Raw genomic sequence first — 20,331 nt, forward strand, 5'->3', positions numbered from 1 at the left:
TATTAGTACAATGCACTTTTGATATACACATTTTCCATACCATAGTGAAATCATATAATACATTGGCAAAACAAAATTTCCATTTATTATATTAACCCCTATTTATAATGGCCGACTTGGCCTCAGCAAGGTTCCCGCCCCTTCCTTTAATCCCCATATTACTGCCTCTGCACTGGACATTTTGCTATACAAACATATTAGGGGTGGGCGTGGATTATTTCTGTGCAAACTCCTCGGCCAATTGGGTGCGCTCTTCTGGCTGACCAGCTCCTTACTGCGGCTCTGAGTGATAGTGGCCAGAGCAGGCTCCGCCCCCTCAATTCTAAGCGTTCAGCACGTGCGGGCGCGCGGCCCAACCTCTCACCGGACCAGGCCCCGCCCCCTCCGTTTTTTTAGTTTCCTTTTGGATGTAAAATATATAAGAATAGTTTATCATGTAATCTCCGTCTGATATGGAGCAATGTGATAACGTGGGGGGTCGGTTCTATCAGATTACCACTACCCATCAGATAATCCGATAGAATGCTTCCCAGCCGGCGGACGCGTTGCTATGGAAACACGCGGTGGGCGTGGCCTGACAGCCTTGAAGCCCCCCTTGTCATGTATTGTGTCTCCCATAGAAGAACACTATGACATAATTGTTGTCTGGATGTCTAGTGTACCTGACACTCGCTCCGATCGCCTACGATCCAATATCTAAAATGGCCGATTTGGCCTCGGTTCCGTGCAACTCACCCCTGGAGTGACGCTATAAACACAGTTAGCGCTGGGCGTGTTTCTGTGTAAGTAGACCATCCAATGCGATGAACTCCTCTCGCTGGCCACCTCCCCGTTTTACCTCTGAGTTAATGACGCACTTGTGATGGGTCGCCGAATATGTCGTTACACGCTGCCCTAACGTCTCCAGAGCAGGCCACGCCCCCTCCGTCCTCAGTGTAGGGCGCGCGGCTCAGTCTGTCACTAGAGCAGACCACGCCCCCTCAGTTTTTCCGTTCCCCTTTGGATGTAAAATATATAAGAATAGTTTATCATGTAATCTCCGTTTGAAATGGAGCAATGTGATAACGTGGGGGGTCTGTTCTATTAGATTACTACTACCCATCAGATAATCCGATAGAACGCCCCCTTCCCGTCATGTAATGTAATTCTCCCATAGAGAGACACGGCGGGCGTGTTTCCGTGTAAGCAGACCATCCAATGCGATGCGCTCCTCTCGCTGGCCACCTCCCCGTTGTGCCTCTGAGAGAATGACGCACTTGTGTAAACGGTGATCCCGCACGCGCTGCCCTAACGTCACCAGAGCAGGCCACGCCCACTCCGTCCTCTGTGTTTAGGGCGCGCGGCTCAGCCTGTCACCAATAGAGCAGGTCACGCCCCCACCGTCCTATGCTCAGCCTGTCACTAGAGCAGACCACGCCCCCCGAAGTTTTCCCCTTCACTTTGGCATGTACATTCCAATCTATAAGAATAATGTGTAATGTAATCACCGTGTGGTATAAGGTAAAACAATGAGGTGTGTGTTGTCGGCAGGGGCGGACTGACCATTCGGGCATATGAGAGGCTCCTGGGAGGACAGGGCTGGATGGATGGAGTAAGCGAGATGCTGAGAGCTCGGTTGTGACGTAGTATAAATAGGCGTGTCGATGAAGCGACATTTAGCTGTGCTGGCCTGTCTAGAAAGCGGTATGATTGGCTGCACTGTCTGGAGGGACACAAGACACGCCCACTGTTGATAAGTCTATACAGCAAACCCGTCCTGCAGATAGGAGAGGAAGTGATGGGTATATCGTGTCATTAGAAGGGGGCGGAAACGTGCCGAATCTGAGTCGGCCATTTTCACTAATGGAAATACCTTCAAACAACTCCCATATCATCGTATTATTCAATGTCTGCCGGTGATTACATGACACTCTATGGATAGATTCTACAGACAAGGGTTGGCGATAGGACTGACAGGGAGGGGCTGGCGAGAGGCGGGGTCTATCACTTGCCGTTGGTAAACAAATAAGACTGAAGGGACTTGATTGGCTAAGCATGCGGTGAATGTGAAGTATGAATGACTATGGCCAGCCGGTGTCTTGCCGAGAAAGTTCCCCCGGCGGATAAGGACCCCCCTGTACTGCGCAGGCGCAGCGCTTGCGCAGTACGAACGACTAGGAGCCGCCGAAGATCAAAAACTTCAATCAGCTGTACACGGCGCTTGCTCCCTGAAGCCCCACCATCCAAGTGGACCTAGAGGGAGAATAAAAAAGTGCCGAACGAAGCGAGGCTGTGCCCGAAGCGTGGCAAGCCCGCGAGGGGCCCTCTTACAGGCGCCGTGTACAGCTGATTTCCATTGTATTCGCCTTCACCTATTTCCGCCGGCTCCTACTGCACAAGCGCTGCTTCTGCGCAGTAGAGGAGGGTCCTTATCCTCCGAGGGGAACTTTTTCGGCAGAACACCGGTGTCTTGCCGAAAAAGTTCTTCCGGCGGATAATGACCCCCCTGTACTGCGCAGGTGCACTTGCGCAGTACGAAGCATTACCGAGCCAAAAAAAGCCGAACATACACAACTGAGAGTCAGCTGCACACCGCGCCTGCACAATGAAGACCACATTGAACACCACATTCTACCACACGCTCCCGATGCTCATGCTACTATGCAAGGAGAGGCTATATTACATCACAGTAATACACCCGCCCCTTGCAGAGTAGCACAAGCATCGGGAGCGTGCGGCATTGTCTGGTAGCATCGAGAGCGTGTGGTAGAATGTGGTCTTCAATGTGGTCTTCATTGCGCAGGCGCGGTGTACAGCTGACTCACAGCTGTTCAGCTTCGGATATTTTTGGCGGCTCCCTTGTTCGTGCAGCGCAGGGGGGTCATTATCCGCCGAGGGGCCCTTTCTCCGCAGAACAACGGGAGAGGGGCGGAGTTTGACTGCTTTTGATGCATGGGAGGACAGCCAGGTTGCGACTTCCAGTTTTTACCTAAACTCCATTTCTCTGAGCGATGCATCATTTTGTTTGAATCAAATAATAATAAATAACTAAACATCTTAACACTAAACAAATACATAAATTATTATTATTAATAGTAATATTTTTTTTTTTCGAGTTTGGGTGTTTATGTATTGTTATATTATTATATTGTTAATAATTGATATAATTTTTTTATGTATTATTACATATTATTTTATGATGATTATTAGCTACTTGTGCATTTATTTTATATTTATTTATTCGTATATTATTACTATGTCATTTTCACATTTTGTTCATTTGAGGAGAAAATCATGCAAAAATGTGCACAAAATCTCACAAATGGCACATTTTCCATTATTTTCAATGGTAATAAAAATGCGCCAAAAATGCTCACATCTGCCCAATTCAAGCTACAAAAAAAAGCTCCAGAACTTTTTTGAGCTTCAGGCGACTTGTAGTGGAGATGTGAATTGTCTACATAGAGAGTCATTGATTTTTTTTTTTTCTCCTCCAGCATTTTGGAGCTTCAAGCTGCAAAATGCTGAGGTGTGAATGGGGATATTTGCTTATCTCGGAGCTCAGCTGTAAGCCTGTGTTACTAGGGCATTGTAAAATCAATACAGATCACTCACTGCATGCCCATCGGTGGGCTTTTAAGTGCTGGTTGTAATACTATTATAGATTATTACTTGCATTCACTTCCTTGTTCTGACCAAATCCCACTGTAATCACTTGCATCTGTAATTTAACAAGTGTTTATATAATGATCTAATAAAAAGTTCCCCTCTATCAGGAGCTGAGAATAAATCAATATGTAGGCCTCTTGAACCCTTTGGGAAAGAGAGCCCTGACTGATGGGGGCATGGCCAGGGCGGAGTAAGGTGACTATGGGGTCACTGGGGATTGGTGCTAAGACAGGACGGGGTTGGGCCTGAGCTCACTAGTGTGGCGCCCCAGGGGATTCTGGGTCTTTTCGGAAGCAGATTTGGTAAGAGCTGGACCTGACCCTGTCCCTCCAACCATGGACACGGAGCTCCTTCTGGCCAGGGTCTGTGAGCTGGCTCTCCAGGGTCAGGCTGACTGGCTCTTTGCCCTCCTGTCCCCTGAGGCGCCTTCTCCTGTCCCTGCTTCCGATCCTCCTCAGGATACCCCCCCCCCGGCACAGGGCCCGAAGACGGGCCCACCCACCTTCCCGCCTGAGTCCTAGTCCCCCCAGGGCCACTTACAGCATTCCCCCTCCTTCCTCTCCCTCCGCTCTCCCTGCGGCGGCAGGTGTCAGTGCTTCCCCGGCGGGGAAGCGTGGTGCCTCTGCCCGCGCTTGTTGGGCCCCCCCTCGGTGGTCTTCGTCGCCTATCACTAAGGCCGTGACTCAGGCTTCTGAGCGCTACCCCCGCTGTCACCCATGCCCCCCCCCCTCCTCTGCCTGTATCGATGATCAGGGCCGGCCTGGAGCCGGAGCGCTCCCTGGCTCCTTTTCATCAGACGGTATGATGGCTGTACCTGTGCCCTCCCCCGCGGCCGGCGGGGGGGTTTCGGTCGGCCGGTAACTTCGTTCCTCCGCCCGGAGTTCCTCCGGGAGGTCGGGGCGTAGGGGACGGATCCGCTCGCCTGAACCCTTAGCCTCCTCCACGGCCGCCAGTCCCGGCCCCCTCGATGGTGGTTCCGCCGGGGACTCGGAGCCGGCTCGGCTCCCCCTGGTGGACCGTTCGCTCCCTGCACCAGGCTGGGTGGGAGATTTAAACGCTGCAGCATACCTGGCCGAATCTTGTGCTTGTGTGCAGCATCTCACAGCGCCCTGCAGGGCGGGGGGTCGCAGTGCGCCGGGCAGCGCTGCCACTGCCTCCAGACCGGTACAGACTCTCCCTGCGCCCTCCCGGGCGGGAGCACAGCCGGACCCAAGGCCATCCCGTGGGCACGGTTTATCGATAGGGACTCCCCCTGCGCCCGCACGGGTGGGGAACCGGTTTCCACCCCCAGCATTTCATTTTGATGTTGCGTCCCGGGTAGGATATGGCCTCTCTGCGCCCGGCAGGGCGAGCGATGCGCTCGTAACCCCTCCTCCTCCTCCACTCCGTGTCCACCGACATCCTCCTGCGCCCAGCAGGGCGGAGGATGGTCGTGCGCTTTTGAGCTCCATCCCGTTGCTGGGGCAGACGCTCCACTACGTGCCTGACCAGGCCGGAGGTCCGAGTGGGATGCCTGCCACGGTTACCCGGCCTCGTCTCCCCGCGCCCGACAGGGCTGGAGATTTCGGCTCCAGACCGGGGCTGGCGGCAGCCACCGCCCCGGGTTAGCCAGCTGGAGCCGGTAGGTGTTCCTGTCATTGCTCAGCCGCTGTCCTTGGCCAGTTGGACTCTTCCGGGTCGTTGGTTGGACCCCCACCCCTGGACCTCTCCTTGGGTCGTGACAGTCCTGCGGAACATGGCCCCGCTGGTCATCAAGGTGCTGGCCGCCTCAGTCTCCAGCCTTCCAAAATCGTTCCTGAATCGGATTCGCTGCCGGGCCCGGCGGCTGGTCGTCCATCATCGGTGATGCCTCCGCGAATAGGTGAGTATGACTGCGAGTTAATTTAGGGTGGGTCAGCTGACGCTTCCGTATCGGGCCCAGAGGACCGCATAGCGTCGGTCTTCAAATCGGTTCTTTCCAGTGTGGGAGTTTCGGGCTCGGCTCCCAACCCCACCTCCGCTTTCGGGGGTGCTTTGTGGGTGGTTGCGCCTACTGGCACCCACCTAACTGAGGAGATGAAAGAAAAGATATGGCGACGCAAATTCGTCGACTTCCTCGCCCTCGTGCCGCCGGACAGGGAGACGATCGACAAATCTCGGCGGGTTGACGTATCGGCTCAGGGTGACAAACTTAAACAGCTTCCTAGGACTTTTGGGAACTGGCTGCAAGGGTTCTGCGCCTACGCGGGAGTGCTCTGCGAGCCGTTCCTGGAGTTGGCAACTTCGCTGTTTTGCTATTTAGACCTTATTTGGGGTGCATACAAGGTTTACGGGGGCCAGTGTTGGTTTCATTATGACACCCAATTTCGCCAGAAAATGGCGGCACGTAAGGAGCTTCGCTTTGATTGTCAGGACGGTAGCCTGTGGTTGCTGCTTATGTGCCCCCACAGGCCTTCATCCTTTCAGTCTGCGGTCGGCTCTCCTCAATCCGGAGCGTTGGCTGCTTCGAAGAAGGGTATCTGCTGGCTTTTCAATGAAAGCCACTGTAAGTGGTACTCCGCCTGTCGCTTCAGGCATGAGTGCTCCAGTTGTGGGGGTGCACACCCTGCCAGCCGGTGCTTCCGTAAAGGCAAGCAACCGCTTCCCAGAACGGGAGCCAAGACTGACCTTCCTAAACTAGAGGACGCCGGTGAACGTCTTAGAGATGCTTCCCTGGCTAGACCGGTACCCCCCTCACAGGGAGGCCCTGATCCTGAAGGACGGCCTTGACTGTGGTTTCTGGATCCCTTTTTCCCCGTCAGACGCCCCAACCATGTCTCCAAATTTAAAATCAGCAGTGGAATTTGAGTCCGTCGTGGCCGAGAAGCTTCAGCAGGAATTGGAGTTGGGGCGCATGGCAGACCCATTCGATCTCCCCCTTTCCACAACCTGAGGGTGTCTCCCCTTGGTGTGGTACCCAAAAAGGCGGAGGGAAAATTCCGCCTTATTCATCACTTATCCTACCCTTCTGGCTCCTCGGTGAACAACGGCATCGACAAGGAGGAATCCAGGGTACATTACGCATCTTTCGATAGGGCGCTTCAGCTCGTTAGGACAGCGGGGCAGTCCGCTCTGCTGGCAAAGGCAGACATCGATTCCGCTTTCCGCCTCCTCCCGGTCCACCCGGACTGTTTCCATCTCCTGAGTTGCTATTTCCAAGGAAGCTATTTCTTCGACATGTGCCTTCCTATGGGTTGTGCCATTTCGTGTTATTTCTTTGAGCTATTTAGTAGTTTCCTTGAATAGGTGGTTGCCCAGGAGGCTGGTCTTCAGTCCATTTTGAACTACCTAGATGACTTCCTCTTCGTAGGCCCAGCGGGCAGTGGGCAGTGTCAACGCCTCCTCTCTGTTTTTCAGGATACTTGCCGGCTTTTCGCCGTCCCACTGTCCGCTGACAAAACCGAGGGTCCCGTAACGGTGTTGGCGTTTCTGGGAATAGAGATTGACACGGTGGCGATGGTTTTTTGGCTGCCTAGTGACAAGCTAACCAGGCTCCTCTCATTAGTTCGCTTGGCAAAAGGAGCGAAAAAACTGCAGTTGAAACAGCTACAATCGTTGCTGGGTCATCTGGTCTTTGCCTGTAGGGTCATACGTATGGGGAGAGCCTTCTGCAGGCGCCTGTCGTGGGCTACAAAGGGCATCACGGCCCCTCACCACTATGTCCGGATCACCAAGCCCATGCGTGATGACTTGGGGATTTGGCTATCCTTCTTGCAGTCTTACAATGGACAGTCTTGTTGGTTGCGGGAGGAAGTGCCGAACTCACAGCTGGAGTTATATACTGATGCAGCAGGCTCCTGTGGTTTCGGCGCTTTCTTTCAAGGGGAGTGGTCTGCTGAGTGTTGGCTGGCGTCATGGGACCGCATGGAATTGCTGCGCAACCTCACCCTCCTGGAGCTTTTTCCGATCATTGTTGCCGTTGAGCTTTGGGGTGAACGGTTGCGTAATCATCAGGTAGTCTTCTGGTCGGACAATATGAGTGTGGTGCAGGTAGTGAACAAGCAGTCGGCCAGTTCTCCTCCAGTCGTTTCGCTGCTACGATTTTTAGTCTTAAAATGTATACATTTCAACATTTGTGTTAGGGCCCGACATGTTCTGGGAGCCTCTAATGATATTGCCGATGCTTTTTCTCGTCAACAGTTCATTAGTTTTCGCTCCCTGGCTCCGTCGGCTTCTCTGGAGGGCCTCCCCTGTCCGGCCCACTTATGGAACCTCGTTTCTGGTGCTTGCTAGAGCTCCTTCGGTCGTCTTTCTCCGCGGACGTGGGCGTCGTACTACCGGGTCTGGCACGAGTGGGCTCAAGCGTCGGGCGGTGAGTTTAACATTTCTTCTTCAGATGACAGATGTTTGGCTTTATTTGCCTACCTAGTTTATTTGCTGGAAAAAGGTGTCTTGGGTGCTACTGTTTCCTCTGCCTTGTCGGCATTGTCTTTCTGGTTCCAACTCCTTGGGTGGGAGGATGTCACTAAAGCTTTCCCGGTCCGACGGGTGTTGCAGGGTTGGAAACGGGTTAACCATTCACCTGACTCTAGGCTCCCTATTTCTATACAGATCCTCTCTGGCATCCTGTCCCTGTTGCCGGCCATGTGCTCATCAGGGATTGAGACCCTTCTTTTCCGGGTGGCCTTTTCATGGGCGTTCTTTGGTGCCTTTCACATTGGCGAATTGGTTTCCAAATCCAAGTTGTCAACGGGGGGGGGGGTATTCAGTGGGAGGACGTTTCGTTATCGGAACGTAGCGTGACTGTTTTGTTGCGAACATCCAAGACTGATAGTTTCGGTAGGGGCCGCCGAGTAGTCCTGCATCATTGCGGTGGCCCATTTTGTCCGGTGACCCTGGTCCTTCCGTTTGTGTCTGCGCGCCCTCCGTCTCCCACGTTTTTTGTTCATGCCGATTCATCCTCGCTGAGTCGGTTTCAACTTTTACGGGTTTTCCGCTGTTGCCTTGAGGCTTTAGGCCTCCCTGCGCGAGAATTCTCGACCCACTCGTTTCGCATTTGCGCTGCAACCGCCGCTTTTGGTTTGGGGTTTTCCAATATGGAACTTCAGCGACTAGGTAGATGGGAATCATCTCGTTTTTCATTGAATGTCCGCCCACATCTTCTGTGTTAATTTACAGGTTGCCTCTCGGCTCAAATATGGATACTGGGTGATTCCTTCATCTACTGGGCCGCTCGCCGTGCTGAGATCCGCACCTACGATAGAAACTTGGGCTTCTCATACAATTTTGCAAGAGTCCGCTGGCTCGGGTTACGCGGGTTGCGTTGGCCTCAGGTCCTTCCGGAATGTCAGCAAGTTCGCGCCCACGTTTCTGGTCCCATCATCCTAGTTGTCCACGCTGGTGGGAATGATGTTGGTTACACGCGATCTGTGGACCTCATTTCAGCTATTAAAAGTGACATTGCCCAATGTTATGCTGCCTTTACCAACCTGATCTTCGTTTGGTCAAAAATTGTACCTCGCTCAATATGGGCGCAAGATGTCCCTGGCCCCCGTCTGGAACACTTTCGTCGGAAAGTCAATGCTCAAGTGGCTAAGTTTGTTCGTGAGATCGGGGGGGTTGTGGTCCGCCGCGAAGATCTAGAAGGTGACAATACTGACTTGCTGAGAAGGGATGGAGTCCATCTCAATGACATTGGTTTGGACATCTTTAATCTGGGACTTCAGAGGGGCGTGGAACAAGCGCTGGCTGCGGTGGGGCGCCCGTCAGTAGCTTACTGACAGGCGGATGCCGGTTTTTGGTGACCTTGCCAGCAAACATGGCTGTAATGGGTATGCCCTTGATGTTAATTGGGAGATAGACGGCCGGTCCGGCACTTATGGTAAGGACAGGCCCCTCCTTCATCTCCCTTTTCCCATTTGGAATTGTGTGCTCACAGTGCAACTGTGACTGGCACTGTAGAAATGTTTGATGTTATATGTTCGATTTAATAAAAGCTGTGGCCTTGTCCTTTCCAACATTAATGGTTGTAAGTGGTTTTTATTGGATGGGAAGAAGGGGTAAGGTTTTTAAAGTTGGCTATAAAATGTTATGGTATAGGACCTGGGCTCATTGCACCTCAGCAGTCATGAACTTTCCCTGCACCAGCTCACTAATGTGTGAAAAAATATCAGACTGATCTACAACAAATTTAACTTTTATCCCCTTCGACCCCTTTCACATTGGGGTAATTTGCAGGCGCTATTGCGCTAAAAATAGTGCCTGCAAACTGACCTGAAACAGCCGCTGCTGTGTCTCCAATGTGAAAGCCCCGAGGGCTTTCACACTGGAGCGGTGCACTAGCAGGATGGTAAAAAAAGTCCTGCTAGCAGCATCTTTGGAGCGGTGAAGGAGAGGTGTGTATACCGTTCCTGCCCATTGAAATCAATGGGGCACCGCGGCTATACGGCGCTTTGCGGTGGTTTTTAGCCCTTTCTCGGCCGCTAGCGGGGGGTAAATCCACCCCCACTAGCGGCCGTATAGCGCCGCTAAAATGACGGTAAAGCGCAGCTATAAATAGCTGCGCTTTACCGCCGACGCACCTCCCGCCCCAGTGTGAAAGGGGCCTACCTGCAAATGTAATATTGACAGATTTGTGTCTATTAATTATAGTGAATGCCTTTTAGGAAGTAAGTTCAACTGCACTGCCATCTGCATCACAATACTAGCTTGGGAAGGTAGATGAATGGGGCTAGAAACCGGAATTTTTTTTTATATGTTTATTTTATATTATTGATATCATCCAATGGTAAGGCTGCTCCATAACCTGAATATTAGGCTGGTAGCTTCTGCACATCGAAGGTTTCCCACAATCACCATGGCTTGTAATAGGGATGTGTGACTCTAGACCTGAAGCACCACACTGTGATATTCAAGCCCTGAGCAAACTTAATCGAACGATAGACTGTTTATAAAGCCAGCGTGTTTTTTTGGGGGGCTGTAAATCCACCCCCTCAGCATTTGCTATTTAGATCAACTGCTGATGGATGCTGTTCCATAAACTACAATAAATCCCAACTGTGTATTGATTACTAAGTCAACATACGCCGATTCCTTTTCTTTAGCCCTGATGAAGGGAAAATCAGCAACAGGGACATAGAGAGCCACAAAAATCTGGCTACAGCCTTACCCTACTCCAAGGGCTCCTTTTACATCCGCTGCAGTGTTTTCCCTCTATATGAAAAGCAACCTTCTGATCGCCTTCCAGAGGCATTTTACCGGTGGCTCAGAGGAAACCTGTTGCCTCCTAAATGCCTGTGTTAACCAGTGACACCCGGCTGCATTGACGCAGTCACATGCACTTGAATAGGTCATGTTGAAAGTTTGTACTACCTGCCAGATGCAACAGGTTGTCAAAATTTCACTGCAGCACATCTGTGGTGATGTGTATTAACACGGTCACTGGCAATGTTGACTTTTGGCTTGGTGGATGGTAAAACCACGGCTTAATGTGTAAGTTCACTTTTACAGTAAATCTGGACCCTCTCCCCATCCCCCCTGGTCCCCCTGTACCTGAGGCCGGCAATCACCCACTAGGAGACATTGGGTTGCCCCTTTACCAGTCCAAGGATTTGAAATCCCCCCTCTCTTTCTCCCCCCGCTGACAGGACAGGCTCAGCAGGTTGTGATTGGTCACCGTGCATGTGACAGTGCCAACCAATTAGATTGCCTCCTATACGTACCTTTACGAGGTACGTTTAGGAAATTAAGCCACGGGGATTTCAAATCCCTGGACCTGATGTCTCCTAGCGGGTGATCGCCAGCCTCAGGAACAGTGAGACTGGGGGGGATGGGGAGGGGGTCCAGTGTAAGTTCACCTTACAGATTTTCTGTAAAGATGAACTAACCCTTCAATCACTTATTTTTACAGCTTCTCGTCCACATGTGTGAAAGAGACTTTTATTGCAGACTGTGTTGCAGTTGGAGAGTTTTTCCTAACACTGCTAACACTGAGGGCAAATATTTCAAATATGGCCCTGGAAGTAAAAACCTTACAGGGGTGGTAATCCTTCCCTGCGCCTTCCGAAACTTGGAAAAACAGTTTCAGCTGGACACACTTTAAACCCCAAAATTGGGATACATTTTTAAAAAACTCCCCCTGGAGGTTAAAATTGAAAAGGCACTGGCAGCAAGCTTGTCTCCTCTCCAGCCTAACATCACTGGTGAATGCGCTCTCAAGAAATGGCCACAGGTGTCGTTCCTTTCAAGCCCTGTACAGGGAACAAATAAATGTTCAGACATGCGCGGGAGTGATCGCTGCTCCAGCAAATAACATGGTGGATGCAACATAACAGGATGCAACATATCGCTTCCTCACCACCTGTCAATCACCTCTGAAAAGTGATCCACCATAGGGTCGCTTTTCAGAGGGGCAGCACATGTGAACAAGCCTAACCACACTCACCAGTTTTATTACCGACAATACTTGAATGCTTACACAATGCACAGCATGTGCAGCAGAATGTTGAATGAGTAAAGCCTGACCTTGGTTTCCTCTCTTCCTCCAGGGGTACATAGTGATCATGACGGACCTGGAGGCAACTCTGTCCTCTCTGAATTTCAGCAAGCTCTTCGAAGGACAACGCTTCAAGCTTTTCGAATGAGAAAAATTACAAACAAGTGTTGCTGAATGAAGAAAAGCTGAAAAATTCTACCTGTACACTAGAAACCTGCTGTTTTTAAAGTGATATTAAACGCTAATTGTTTTATTTTTTAACCTTTAACTATTTTTAACACTGTGTGTAGCTCCCTCAACTTTAAAGATTGTCTACCCCAGCATTCCATCCCAGTTTCCCTGATTTCTGCTCCCGTTCCCAGTTTCAAGGTAGCTTCCTTGGCTTGCAGGCTCCTCTGGAGCAGAGGTTCTCAACCTCAGTCCTCAAGTAACCCCAATGGGCCATGTTTTGGAATTTTCCCTTAGATAAAATAGCTCTTATCAATACCATGTCATTGATATTGATTTAAAGCAGCTGTGTAAAGGAAAACCTGAAAACATGGCCCGTTTGGGGTACTTGAGGGCTGAGGTTGAGAACCACTGCTCTGGAGCAGCCCTGTTGAATGTGCTGCTGGGGAGGCCTACATGCCGGTGTGAGGTTGCTGCCTCTGTTGGGAGTAAATGTGACACCAAATTTTCTGAGGGACTGGGGCATGCATGTACACAGGCACTAGGCATGATGGGACTTGTAGTCTAGGGATGATGGGACATGTTTTGAGCATGGCTGCTGTTAGAAGTCATGGGGCCCCGTACAGCCTAGGTGACAGTCACCAAGCAACAAGCGGCTTCAGCCGCATGAACAAACCACTTATTCATGCAAGCAAAATACCTGTGAGAATGAGCCCTTCATTTTTTAAATTTTTTTTACATTTTTTTTAACAGCCCTGTGGGGGTTGGTGAAATATCAGGGGTCTAAACAGACACCCAAATCTCACTTTTGAGAAAGAGATTGAGGACACAGATTCCTCAATCCTTTCTCTGTAGCACTAGCTGCAGACTGAATGAACAGGAAGCTCCCTGTTCATTTATAAACTGAAGCATTTGTAAACCCAGAGAGGGCCAAAGGGAGATTGGCTCCAGTAACCGTGCCCACTCCTGCTGCTCTGGTCCCCCCTGTTGAACTTTTGGGGCCTGGACCCCATACAAGGGGGCAGGTGCTACCCCCCTATCAGCGGCCCTGGTCTTGAGAAGGGGACTAGGTCATGTGACTTGTGATGGTACTAATGGGTATTCGCTCCCCAGCAGGAAGTCCGGGGAAGCGGAGCAGGAGACTATAGCTGAGATAAGGTCTCAGTGGGTTTTTGGACCTTTTTAAAGCTATTCACATATTGTTCTCCGCTACATTTATATACAATAATCAAGGGAATTCATAAAGCGTGTCTAAGGCACTTTTTAGAATTATGGTGTGCCTCCGCAGGACAAATGTTGGTGCCAGGGACTATATCATGTACCTTTAGTGAACAGGTACATGAATCAGGCATGCACCACATGTGGAAGCACACTGAAACCAGAGTGTCTATATGGACACACTTTCCTCAGGGCAGCAGAGCTCCCTCTAGCCACTGCGGCAGAGTTTTATGGGTGGGTGGAGCCTGATGGAGCAGCTGAGATATTAGTTTTCCATCAGGTTCACTCCCCTTGTGATTGACAGCAGGCAGTGGCTGGATCCATAGCCAATTGTCAGCCTGCTATTGGCTACAGAACGCACCCACTGCCTGCTGTCAGTCACAAGCAGAGAGTGGACCTGATGGGGAACTAGAGTCTTAGCTTCCTCATCAGGCTCCACCCACTCTCAGGTATATATAGTGTAGCGCTAGTTTAAATGACGAAAGCTGATAAGATGGCAAGAAAACAGATGTATCAAACAGTTGTTCATACCACCATGCATTCAAAATGGTACTGAGAAAGATTTCAATAAGTATCAATTACATAGAGAGTCTGATGACCAAAAAAGTCCCAAACAGATGGTGGTATTCATACACCACGTAGATGAAATTGAGAGAAGTAATACACAATAATTGGATCCCCCGTATGGGAGCAATGCAGGCTTACCGGAACCGTTGGACTCATAGAAACGTATGTCCCCTGAGTCAGTAATGCTTGTATTGCCACCGAGCAATGAAGTGGGGTCTCACAGTGGAACAATATGAAGTCCAAATGCTGTTTCTAGGGCTCCCGGCTGCCTCTTTAAAAGGCATGTCAGCATCTAGGCAAGGAAGAGAATACATACAGATATTGTTCAAAATTTGGGTGGAACCCCGCTTTAAGTGTACAAAACCTGGCAAGCCTAGAAAGCAAGTTGCGGGCCCCACCACTGAGAATTGTGCCGGGAGCCCAAAAAACAGCATTTGGACTTCATATTGTTCCACTGTGAGACCCCACTTCATTGCTCTGTGGCAATACAAGCAGTACTGACTCAGGGGACATACGTTTCTATGAGTCCAACGCTTCCAGTTTGATGTTTGATACATCTGTTTTCTTGCCATCTTATCAGCTTTCGTCATTTAAACTAGCGCTACACTATATATACCTGCACTGTTTACAAATTTTCCTGTTTGCTGTGTGAGCTGCTATTACTGAGTAAGCGCGGTGTCTTTAGATATTTTTCCACCCACTCTCAGCATCAGTGGTTGCTAGGAGGCTGTCAGCTGTAAAGCCGACAGACGACACAAACAATGGTAGACCGCTGACGCAGTTGATGCTTGATTCCCGTAAACAAATGGTGGGCCAATCAATATGGACCAACTAGAGATAGTTGGTCCATATTGAGGGGTAAGTTTACATCCATGTGGGGGCACCTTGTCTGAGCACCAAGAAACCCGGATTTCGTTATTTCTGAGCACTATTATCACTTGATTGGGACTATTATTTAAAGAGACTACAGTGTTGCATATTATGATATGTTAAATGTATATTTACTAATATGTAGCACCTAGCGCTGTGTATTTATTTGGTCTTAATAACCTCCAGTTTTAGTTATCTACAAACTGAAAGGATAACTCCACCTTCGTGGAATAAAAAATAGCAAATAAAGAAAAAATAATATAGCGTGTACAACTGTGATACAAGTCATATTGTAATTGAATGTTATTAAAAATTACCTTTCCTTTTCAATCTGCAGCCACTGTAACTTTTTTAGAAATGCAATATAGCTACATGGCGTTGTTCTGTACACAGTACAGTGTGTACTGACCACTCCCCAGAAACATAATTTCCTGCTTGTGTGATTGGCCCACCAATTTTCCCAGAAATCTGCCTAAGATACAAATCAGATTTCCGGCATCCCCTGCAACAAAAATGTCATTTTTGGTGAGATATTTCCAATAGGAACACGTCTAAAAGGGATGCATGCCCGTCAACTTTCCTCGTTCCTGCCCTGCAGCTGCCACAGCTGACTGATAATTGTGAAACCACTCCCATTATCTCATCTCTCAGTGGTAGTATTTATTAGGCAATGATTTCCACATCTCTGATAAATAAATCATCACAAGGAGCCAGTGGAGAGGCCAGGAGAACACTACACTGGAGACACTTTGAAGTGAAATATGACAGAGCTTCCAGGACCTCCTGTATAAAAAAATAAAATCGCACTGATTGATGATAGTGGGGACGCGGGCCTAGACAAATAACACACAGAGAAATGGACTCCTTGGGATTTTCTAACCACTTCAGCCCTGGAAGATTTGGCTGCTCAAAGACCAGGCCATTTTTTGCGATATGGCACTGCGTCGCTTTAACTGACAATTATGCGGTTGTACAACGCTGTACCCAAACAAAATTGACGTTCTCTATATCCCACAAATAGAGCTTCCTTTTGGTGGTATTTAATCATCTCAGCGTTTTTTTTTTTTTGCGCTATAAACAAAAAAGAGCGACAATTAAAAAAAAAAAATAAAACACAATATTTTGTACTTTTTGCTATAATAATTATCTCTAAGTCCATTTTTTTTTTAAAAAAAAAGCTAATTTTTTTTCTCAGTTTAGACCGATATATATTCTTGTACATATTTTTGGTAATAAAAATCACAATAAGTATATATTGATTGGTTTGCGCAAAAGTTATAGTGTCTACAAAATAGGGGATAGATTTATGGCATTTTTATTTATTTATTTTTACTAGTAATGACGGCGATTTGCGATTTTTATCGTGACTGACATTATGGTGGAAACATCGGACACTTTTGACACATTTTTGGGATGATTCACAAATATACAGTGCTATAAAAATGCACTGATTACTGTATAAATGTCACTGGCAGGGAAGGGGTTAACACTAGGGGCGATCAAGGGGTTAACTGTGTTCCCTGACTGTGTGTTCTAACTGTAGGGAGAGGGGACTGACTATAGGTGATGACATATTGTGGTTCCTAGCTAGTAGGAACTTACGATCTGCATCTCCTCTCAGAACAGAACGGGGATTTGTGTGTTTACACACGCACATCCATGTTCTGCCTCTCGTGCCCGCGAACGCTCGCGGTCGTCGGGAGCGCCGGTCATGAGCATCGGCACCACTGCAGTGCAGCGCGTGCGCCTGCTATCCCCTTTAAAAGGAGCCGACTTACAGCTACACCGGCTGGCCGGATCGTGCCGAACTGCCGCAGTATAATGACTAGCAAAAAGAGGAGGTTGGAGGCTGGTATTTTTTTTTTTAGGCATGCGTTGGACTGGCAAAAAGGGGAGGGCGGAGGCCGGATTTTTTTTTTCAGGCGAGCGTTGGACAGTCCTCAATAATGGAAAGAGCAGTGCTGCTTTCTGCATCATTACACTAAGGCCTGGTTCACAAATATGCATTTTATTTAGTGCATTTTCAGTTTTACAGAAACACACTACAGTCCATTTAACATGATTTCCTATGGGTCACGTTTTTTCTGTTTTTTGGTTCCAAAGATTTCAATGGATCAAAAACATGTATTGAAAAAAAAGCAAACTGCACCTGGAATATGCAAACTGCAACCTGCATAGGTGTGAACCAGGCTTAAAAAGTCCATGACACCCTGTACTCAAAGTATGTCCTCAGTCTTCTGGACTGAAGTACGCTGGGAGAGTGGGAGTCATTCAACCTGGAAGACTGAGAACATCAAGTGGAATAAAATAATTACTACCAAGGACAATGCCAGAGAGAAGGTGAATATTTCAGTCAATGCTGTTCTAAAAGGCACCTAGAGAACTCTTCTTTTATATAAATTTGTCAATAATATTGTAAAAAATTTAGAGACAGCCAAAAGCTTTCTCCTGATATCACATTTGACTTCAATGACTATTTGCAATAAAAGTAGCCTAGTATACCTGAAATTCTCTTGTGATGTCACTAAAGTGCTTAATACATTATTTTGAAGTTTTTCCACTGGAATTGTTATTTATTAGGTAACACAAAAAGTACAATATTTAAACAATTTATCTCCTCTCTATGAACACCAAAATGTGCAGGATGATAATAATGTGAAGTGGCTGCACGATTAAAAGGACTTCTTCGCCACCTGGTGGACAAATCTGATATTACTTCATGCTGAGAGCTTGCCAAAGAGAAGACTGAACTCAGCTTGCATCTTCCTATCAATGTACCTTTCCCTACAAGCCATATAGTCATTAATTACCCTTCCCTTTTATTCTGCAAACATCCATTATTGAGACTCGCCCATAAACCATTAAACAACTTGTTCACCTTTTACTATGAATTCCCGCATGTTCCCCAACACACCCCCCCCCCCCAGGTTCTTATTTGCCTCCTCCGATGGCTGCAACCTTCAAATATGCAGCCCGGCCAGTAAAAAAAAATAGCTCTGGCCTACCTGCACCATTGCACTAACATTCCATGTGTTCACCTTTAGAGGCCAGCCACTCTCACCTAACTGCTTATATAATCTTCCCTCAGCATAGCTCCACCTCAGCCTCTAATTAGGAACCCTATATTAACCTGTGCATTGCAAGCCAACCTTGCTGATCAACCATTGTGATTTGGCTTCCGTGTGCTCATTGCTCTGTGTCCTACATCTCATGCTGTTTACTGATCTTGGCTTGTTCTCAACTAGCCCTGTTTGCTTGTGATCCTGACCTTTGGCGTGTTCTATGTTTATCCTTGTCTGCTAGTCGCCCTGACCTTTGGTGTGTTCTATGTTTATCCTTTTCTGCTAGTTGCCCTGACCTTTGGTTTATCCTCTTACTATCCTTGTTGTTCCAGCCTGCTGCTTCCTTCCTCTATCTCCTGTAGTCTACTGTAAGCGTGAGCTGTGAGACCCTGGGGGCTGCGACCTGGAGCCAGACTGCAGCGGCAGGGTCTGCAGACGAGACATGATTTCCCTTTTTTCCAATTCGCATAGCAGGAGATTGTGCCGGGCTCTCTATGGAGCCGGTTCATGGGAATTGCACAGGGGGTCCTGTGCGTCTTTTGGTCCATTTCAAGTCTGAATTCAGCCAAAAAAAAATCAGACCTGAAAGGGTGAATGGAGATGCACCGGACCCTCCTGAGAGCAGGAGTGTGCTCAAGTGTGACCCCAACCGTTGAGAGTATCCCACCAAAAATGGCATTTCAGTTGCAGGGGATGATCAAATCTGACTTGTATCTTAGTGCAGACTTTTGGGAAAATCAATGAGCCAATCACACAAGCAGGAAATGACGCTTCTGGGGGGCGTTCTGTATACCATCTGTATATACCATCTGTGTATACCATCTGTATACACTATCTCTGTATACCATCTCTGTATACCATCTCTGTACAGAATTCCTCTAGGTTGACATATTTCATTTTACAGCAGTTGCAGAAAGAAAAGGTAATTTTTAATAACATTCAATTAAAATATGACTTATGAAGCAACTGTATAAACTATATCAATTTTATAAGGGGAGGTTGGAGGACGGTATTTTTTTTTTCAGGAGAGCGTTGGACCGGCAAAAAGGGGAGGTTGGAGGCCGGTATTTTTTTTCAGGCGTGCGTTGGACCGGCAAAAAGGGAGGTTGGAGGCCGGTATTTTTTTTCAGGCGTGCGTTGGACCGGCAAAAAGGGAGGTTGGAGGCCGGTATTTTATTTTCAGGCGAGTGTTGGACTGGCAAAAAGGGAGGTTGGAGGCCGGTATTTTTTTCAGGTGAGTGTTGGACCTGCAAAAAGGGGAGGTTGGAGGCCGGTATTTTTTTTCAGATGTGCGTTGGACCGGCAAAAAGAGGAGGTTGGAGGGCGGTATTTTTTTTTTTCAGGCGAGCGTTGGACCGGCAAAAAGGGGAGGTTGTAGGCCGGTCCAACACTTACCTTTTACATATGTCTTTAGGCTGGTCACATAACGAGCCGGGTTTTCTTCCTCACTTCTCCAGCGGTAGACAGTCCTCAATAATGGAAACAGCAGTGCTGCTTTCTGCATCATTACACTAAGGCCTGGTTTACACCTATGCATTTTTTAGTGCATTTTCAGTTTTGCAGAAACACACTACAGTCCATATAACATAGTTTCCTATGGGTCACGTTCACATCTGTGCATTTTATGGAAAGGACCTGGGACTTTTTTCTGGTTTTTGCTTCCAAAGATTTCAATGGATCAAAAACATGTATTGAAAAAAGCAAACTGGACCTGGAATATGCAAACTGCAATCTGCATAGGTTTGAACCAGGCCTAGGAGTCCATGACACCCTGTACTCAAAGTAGGTCCTTAGTCTTCTGGACTGAAGTACGCTGTGAGGCTCGATTCACATCTATGCATGTTGCTTTTGAGCGTTTTTGGAGTTTTTTTTGTGATGCTTGCCACGTTTTTGAGCAGCATTTTTGCAGCATTTTTTACAGCGTTTTTGCCGCGTTTTGCGTTTTTTTTTTTTTTTTAGTTTAAAAAAAAAAAACCGCAAAATGCAGTAAAAACGCTGCACTTGCGTTTTTGATGCTGGTCCATTAAATTCCATTACATGCAAAACGCTGCATTTTGCCAAAAACGCAGAGGTACAAAAAGGCATTGATGTGAACATGTTCCATAGGAACCCATGTTAAAAAAATTCCCATGCATTGCTGCAAAATGCAAAATGCATCAAAAAACGCGCTAGTGTGAATGGAGCCTGAAAGTGGGAGTCATTCAACCCGGAAGACTGAGGACATCTAGTGGAATAAAAGAATTACTACCAAGGACAATGCTAGAGAGAAGGTGACTATTTCAATCAATGCTGTTCTGAAAGGCACCTAGGGGACTCTTCTTTTATATAAATTTGTCAATAATATTG

The 20,331-nt window shown here is 48.1% G+C and overlaps 1 long non-coding RNA gene across 1 annotated transcript; it reads left to right on the forward strand.

Moving 5' to 3' along the window:
* The first annotated feature begins 1,639 nt into the window (after positions 1 to 1,639).
* Positions 1,640 to 12,361, forward strand: LOC141110865 (uncharacterized). Its single transcript, XR_012236346.1, has 3 exons — positions 1,640 to 1,996; positions 7,807 to 7,978; positions 12,153 to 12,361. It is a non-coding gene; the product is annotated as an uncharacterized lncRNA (long non-coding RNA).
* The last annotated feature ends 7,970 nt before the right edge of the window (positions 12,362 to 20,331 follow it).

Source organism: Aquarana catesbeiana, linkage group LG10 (genome assembly GCF_042186555.1).
Source record: "Aquarana catesbeiana isolate 2022-GZ linkage group LG10, ASM4218655v1, whole genome shotgun sequence".
Classification (NCBI taxonomy): domain Eukaryota; kingdom Metazoa; phylum Chordata; class Amphibia; order Anura; family Ranidae; genus Aquarana; species Aquarana catesbeiana.